The 7,149-nt window shown below is 44.3% G+C and overlaps 2 non-coding genes across 2 annotated transcripts; one reads left to right on the top strand and one right to left on the bottom strand.

The window, feature by feature from the left end:
- Window positions 1-2,614: 2,614 nt before the first annotated feature.
- trnak-cuu (transfer RNA lysine (anticodon CUU)) lies at window positions 2,615-2,687 on the bottom strand. The gene has a single exon. It is a non-coding gene; the product is annotated as a tRNA-Lys (tRNA).
- A 4,371-nt stretch (window positions 2,688-7,058) lies between these two features.
- On the top strand, window positions 7,059-7,149 carry trnap-agg (transfer RNA proline (anticodon AGG)). Its single transcript is given in 2 exon segments — window positions 7,059-7,094; window positions 7,114-7,149. It is a non-coding gene; the product is annotated as a tRNA-Pro (tRNA).

The following is a 7,149-nucleotide window of genomic DNA, read 5'->3' as shown; positions in this document are numbered from 1 at the left end:
TTTAGGAGAGTGGTCCAAGAAATGGCTGATGAAATTCAACGTGGGCAAGTGCGAGGTCTTGCACTTTGGAAAAAAGAATAGAGGCATGGACTATTTTCTAAACGGTGACAAAATTCATAATGCTGAAGTGCAAAGGGACTTGGGAGTCCTAGTCCAGGATTCTCTAAAGGTAAACTTGCAGGTTGAGTCCGTAATTAAGAAAGCAAATGCAATGTTGTCATTCATCTCAAGAGGCTTGGAATATAAAAGCAGGGATGTACTTCCGAAGCTTTATAAAGCATTAGTTAGGCCCCATTTAGAATACTGTGAGCAATTTTGGGCACCACGCCTCAGGAAGGACATACTGGCACTGGAGCGGGTCCAGCGGAGATTCACGCGGATGATCCCAGGAATGGTAGGACTAACATACGATGAACGTCTGAGGGTCCTGGGATTATATTCATTGGAGTGTAGGAGGTTGAGGGGAGATCTAATAGAAACTTACAAGATAATGAATGGCTTAGATAGGGTGGATGTAGGGAAGTTGTTTCCATTAGCAGGGGAGACTAGGACACGGGGGCACAGCCGTAGAATAAAAGGGAGTGACTTTAGAACAGAGATTAGGAGAAATTTATTCAGCCAGAGAGTGGTGGGTCTGTGGAATTCATTGCCACAGAGGGCGGTGGAGGCCGGGACGTTGAGTGTCTTTAAGACAGAAGTTGATAAATTCTTGATTTCTCGAGGAATTAAGGGCTGTGGAGAGAGACCGGGTAAATGGAGTTGAAGTCAGCCATGATTGAATGGTGGAGTGGACTCGATGGGCCGAATGGCCTCACTTCCGCTCCTATTTCTTATTGCCTTATGGTTTTATATTTAGCGGATTCGTCCATGACAAGACTGAAGAACGATCACTCGTCTATCCAAATCGGTGAGGTCTGCCTCAGCGTGAGACAATATTAACAGAGTGAGAACCAGGTTAATTAGATTCAGATCACACGGTTACAATAGAACTGAATCAGGAAAACCCCGCCTTCACAGCCTTGCCATTCGCCTGAGGTATCGTGATCCTCAGGTTAAATCACCATCAGTCAGATCTCACCGTCAACGGGGAAAGCAGCCTATGGTTATCAGGGACTAAAGCGACTTAATTTACTTTGGAACTGGATCAATTTATGATGTCTCCAGGATGTGACTTCCCTCAGACTGATCAAATGATTGGCAGCCGGCAAATTAGCGCCCATTCAGGAGTTACTGGTACCTGAGGCTTAGTTGGAGTATTGGTTTTAAAGGTTAATCATGAAATCTAGAGATGAAAAGCCGGGAAAGTGGGCCTGAGGATCATCATGAAATCATTAAAATGTAAAAGGTGGCCATTCGGCCCATCGACTCTGCACCGATCCTCTGAAAGAGTCCCTATGCCCCAACCACATCCCTGTCACGCACTACCCAACTTTATAAACACAAAGGGGCAATTTAGCATGGGCATTCCACCTAACCCACACACATTTGGACGTGCGAGGAAATCGCAGCACCCGGAGGAAACCCATAGACACAGAAAAAAAGTGCAAACTCCATACAGTCAGTGACCAAAGGCTGGAATTGAACCCGGATCGCGGGCGCTGTGAGGTAGCCACTGTGACAACGTGCCACCGTATGAGGTCATAACACGTCATATATCAGATCAAGCATGATCTCATTGAAATACAGAGCACATTCGATAGGCTGAATGGTCTCCTTCTGCTCCTCCGTCTTATACCCTGATATTGTGTAAATGTGTTCCGGTTCTTGTGTAAAACTCTTGTTAAAACAACACAGACTGTATGTCGACTGCGTCTGATTATCTGGCGCAGAGAAGGCGATTGTGGAATACATGTCGTACCCATCAAACTCTGCTACTCACCTGACTGAGATTTGTTCTGTATCTGTAAATCACAGGTAGTGTTCGCGAGTGGAGGGAACAGTCTGCACCTCAGTCTCTGGAACAGGTTGTGAGAGCAGGATGCCTTCATTATGAGTCAATGTCTGGTACTTTTTGTGAGAGTGGAATTTAGTCTCTGTCAGACATTGGTACTGAATGTCAGTGTGAAAATATTTCTGTATCTGTCAATCACAATTACTGTTTGGGAAAAGTGAGATGAATCCGTAACATCATCACGGCTGTGACAGACAGAGAAAGACACAGAGAAATGCAGGAAGAGACTATCAGGACACACACACAATGACACACAGTAAAGGTGCCGATATGAAGAAACTGTTTTTTTCGGAAAATGTGTTTTCTGCTGCACACAGAGAGGCTCTGTTTGAAAATGTATATCCTGCTGTGTAACCGTGCTCTCTGCTGTGTAACTGTGCTCTCTCTGTCGGAACCGTCACTCTGCTGGTGACGGATCTTCACTGTGGTTGTGTCAAATCGTTCCCTGTGGTGTAAATGTGTTCCCAGTTGTGGAAATTGATCCGCCTGAAGCAGAACCTTTCTGCGCCATTACTGCGACGAAATTTCAATTCCAGATTTGTTAAATCTTGTCACCAAGGGTTAGTTCAGACCTCTGGATTCCCAGTCCAGCGACATAATCTTGCCTTCTTGTTGTGAAGACAGTTCATTCAGCATCAATCTTTTCCGATAATGGTAAGGAAGCGCCCAACATGGGGCTCGAACCCACAACTCTGGGATTAAGAGTTCCATGCTCTACCAACTGAGCTAGCCGAGCTGGTGCTGCATTGCCCATTAAACCTCTTCTTGTGGAGAGTGGCTGCGGTGCTCATTCGGAGGGTAATTAATGACTTGTTGGGCCGAATGGCTTTCTGCGCTGGAGAATCTACAATTCTATGAAGCAAGGAGGTTGATGCGTTCAAATGCTTCTGCTATAATGTCCACTCCTGACACCATGTAGAAATAGTCGTCTTTGAATCACTGGAAACCAAGGAGTTGTAATAAAAAAATAATTGATTTAATAATTGAGCTGCTCCTCCTGGCTTGTGCTCTGACCGCGATCCGGGAAGAATTGCAGGAATCCAGACACGTGATCATTTTAGTTGCGTCATCACGTGACCATTCGGTCTCCACTGGTCTCCCTCGGTGCTCTAATTTCTAGATTCATCATTTTAATTTTCATCCAGACTGGGAAGTTTAGTGCTGCTGCATTTGAAAAGGAACATGAATTTCTTATATTTTTCCAATGTAAATGATGTTGTTACACAAACTATTTAATCAGTGGAATTGTGCGTTTAGGGAACTCAGATTTTCGAATATCTGAAGGCTTCTTTCCAAATCGAATGGTTATTTTCCACAAGATTCAACCCCTCCTCACATAAACCCCGGGGTCGCTTTGATCGCTTGAATGCAATTACTTCCTGGAGTGATTCCAGGCCGGTTTTAGAATGTATTCTATCGACCAAATTACTGTTGAATGCTGCAGCCGTGGTGGCCGTGTGGTCAAGTCGTTGGACTTCAAATCCAATAGCGTTCCCCCCCCTCCCCCGCAGATTCGAGTGTGATTCGAAATGTTTGTTCAACTCCCCGGAAAAGCTGCCGGCTCGACAATGAATCGGAATTTCGGTTGATTGTCTGTTAACGGTATTAACATTTATCGAATTCAGTTTTTTAGAAAAACGTTCTTTTTGGAAACGAAACGAAACATAAAGATAAATGAGGAGTTCACACTCAAAGCAACAATCAATAAATAATAAAGTTTCCTGCAACGTTCGGAAGGAGAAGCAGCAACGGCAGCGAATGGAAACGTGGTTCGGTTTCATTCAGGTGAATGTATTTCTGTGTAAAAAGATCGTGGCAGAAATGGAACATTTTTTAAAAATATTTTCTTGTTCTCTTTCTGTTGTCTCTCTATCTGTTTCTTTCTCTCTCCCTCAATCACTGTTTTTGTGCTTCTCCGGGGACTGATTGGATACACAGTGAAACTCAGCCCCATCTCATCCCAACTCTTTTGGACGAATACGTCCTGGTGATGGACGGTCGTGAATCAGTAGAAGAATCGACAAACTATTCCATTCTTGCTCTGTAAGAAGTTCCATTCCTGGTTGTGAGGCGGCTCTGGGATAAAGGGATCGAGAGAGAACGAGTCTGACTCTTACTCTGCAAATCATTTCGTGCACACTTGTAGAAAGTGGATGTGTCTGAGAACAGGAGAAAAGCAGATCATGGGGGTGTGATTGATTTTTACTGAGCCGGACCTAGAAAAGTGAAGGAAACTTCTAAACAGCCAGCTTCTATCTGAGAGCTGGGAAGGAATTACGGCTGACATTGAGGCAGTTCATAGTGAATTCTAACAGCAGATCGAATCTTGAAGCGGTGTTGGCATATTGTTTTCGTAGAGACTGACATAGTTTCTGAAAAGATCAGTTGTGCTTGTTTTTGTTTTGTCCAGTAGTTTGGGGAATCTATTTGGAACGGGTGCAGTTGGTCAATATCTGTGCTTCTTGCTTGCCCAGCTCACCGGGCAGCAGCAGCTCCATTCCTCGCCAAATGTGTGGACACAAACGGCAAACGCACATTATTGTATCCCCGCGGAGGTTCGAACCCCGCTCGCAGCCGCTCTGCTTTGGGATATTTACTCAGCTCCATAAACAAACCACTGACCACACAAATAATCGGGGCTCCCTTTGCATCTCATTGATGGTTTTCACCCAATTTGGCTGTTTCGGGAATGAAAGTAAAAATTTATCGCGTCTGGTAATTAGTATTTTTAAATAAACTACACTAAACATATGAAACAATACTTAATAAATGATAATTAACGAATATTAATCAATATTTAAAAAGTGTTCTGCAACGATTGGAAGGAAAAGCCCATCCCATCAGGGCAGGATCTGTTGGGAATGGACCGGAGTGAAACTTTCCCAGACCATGTCCAACATGTTTCTCCTCAGCATGAAAACTCCCCGCGGAAAGACTGAAACAGACACACATTTGATCACATCATGATAAACATCACTCACACATTAACCATGAGGCCACTGATGAAGTCATGATGACTTCAAATTTCTCCTAAAATGCCAAATGAACCCACTGACTGGCAGAATTACATTACCCACGTGATTGGCGAGGCGCATCCACAGACCGATTTGGCGAGTGATGCAAACTGACATCACTGCTTCTGATCAGCTCCAGAACAGACAGATAAATGTCACATTGTCCATTCATATTTCTGATTTATAATTGTGTGGGGAAACTGATGGGCTTTGGACGCAATTAAAAGTTGCTTCAAGTGAGGTCAAATCAGCGGCTGGCTCGTTGGTCTGGGGAGACCTGTGCCACACAAAGCAACAGAGTCTGCAGATAGAGAATGAATCGAATATTCACATGTCACACCAGAGAACACGTAGGAGAACAATTCAGCAGTCAAGGGCATTGAGCCTCTGATCTCCGGGTAAGCGTTCTGCAAGGCGGCCTTCAGGACGCGCGACAAGGAAATTCGCCGAACAGAAACTTCTTGCCAAGTTCCGCATACATGAGTACGGCCTCAACCGGGACCTTGGATTCATGTCGCATTACATTTATCCCCCACCATCTGGCCTGGGCTTGCGAAATCCTACCAACTGCCCTGGTGTGAGCCAATTCGCACCTCTTTAACCTGGGGTTACCCCTATCTGGTTTAGCACAGGGCTAAATCGCTGGCTTTAAAAGCCGACCGAGTCAGGTCAGAAGCATGGTTCAATTCCCGGATCAGCCTCCCCGAACAGGCGACGGAATGTGGCTTTTCACGATAGCTTAATTTGAAACCTATTTGTGACAATAAGCGATTTTCATTTTCATTTTCATTTAATCTCTGGACCTGTAAAGACTTAATTACCTGCAAATGCTGGCATTCAAAGCATTGTCTTGCATTTTTGACATTGCCTCTATATATGTTTCCGAAACATACCTCTTCATTCACCTGAGGAACGAGCAGTGCTCCGAAAGCTAGTGTTTGAAACACACCTGTTGGACTTTAACCTGGTGTTGTCAGACTTGTTACTGTGCACAGCAGGGGCTGACAGATAAAGAGTCATTCACCACCCAAATGTCTATATGCACCTCCCCCAACACACGCGCATGCCCACTGCCACTGAAAGTTTTGTCATGATTCTGATATGCAGACGTTTTTACGGAATCTAGCAAACAACATAATGATTTTTTTCCACTCAATAACAATATCAGAGATTGATCATTACAGATTTAGTTCTAGCTTCACACAGATTTTCAGAGAATGAAAGATATTGAATGAATGACAGACTCTCATACAGTCCCAGAGACTCTCGCAAAGCGATTTAACTGAATACAAAGACAGATTGTTGCAGAAGATATGTAACAAACCGAAGAATGATTGATATATTACAAATATGGAATGAATCTGACTCTGCCATATCGTGTCAGAGACTGAAATATGCAGCAATTGTATTTCAAAATTGATCGCACTTAGCAGGGTGGTAGTGTCAAATAACCGGATGGTGCGAATCCTTAATGTGAAGATGGGACCTAGTCGCCACAAGGACTGTGTAATGGTCACTCTGAATGTCAAGACGATGGGAGACAGAGCTCCACAGACTGACTCCTACTTTCCACAGACCACCACTGACTGAATCATGGTGAATACCAAGAGCTGAATTATGTTGTCAACACTCACATAGAAATGGCACACAGAATAAAATGGCGAGATCGTGGAAAATGTGGACCGTTTTCCATGACCGGAAGCCACCACTGGAAAACGGCAGATCCAGCAGACAGGATTCGCCCCCACCTCCAATGTGTCAGCTCAGCCTTCAGCAGATTGAGAAAGAGAATACTTGAAGAGCAGCTTCATGACAGAATCTTTCGGAGTGACCATTGCACAGTGCTTACTCAGCAACGGCAAAGACTGGTCCCGTATGTGTTTTATTCTGTTCGCAGTGGAGGCCAACAAACCAAAAATAACCCAATTTACCCAATGATCCCAGTACGAAAAGCAAGGGACAAAAATTGTTTCTTTTGATTTTATTTCAACAACGAAACAAAATTGAACAGGAATTAAAAAGCGCATTGAGCTGATACAATAGGCTTCGGGACGCAATGATAAGCTGGTTTGAGTGACGTTTGCCGGTCGGTTGGCTCGTTGGTCTAGGGGTATGATTCTCGCTTAGGGATTTCCGTTAACGGTAAAATGCGAGAGGTCCCGGGTTCAAATCCCGGACGAGCCC

Source organism: Scyliorhinus torazame, chromosome 24 (genome assembly GCF_047496885.1).
Source record: "Scyliorhinus torazame isolate Kashiwa2021f chromosome 24, sScyTor2.1, whole genome shotgun sequence".
Lineage (NCBI taxonomy): Eukaryota > Metazoa > Chordata > Chondrichthyes > Carcharhiniformes > Scyliorhinidae > Scyliorhinus > Scyliorhinus torazame.
Note: the sequence above shows the minus strand (reverse complement) of the source record. Positions and strands in the feature narration are given on the sequence as shown.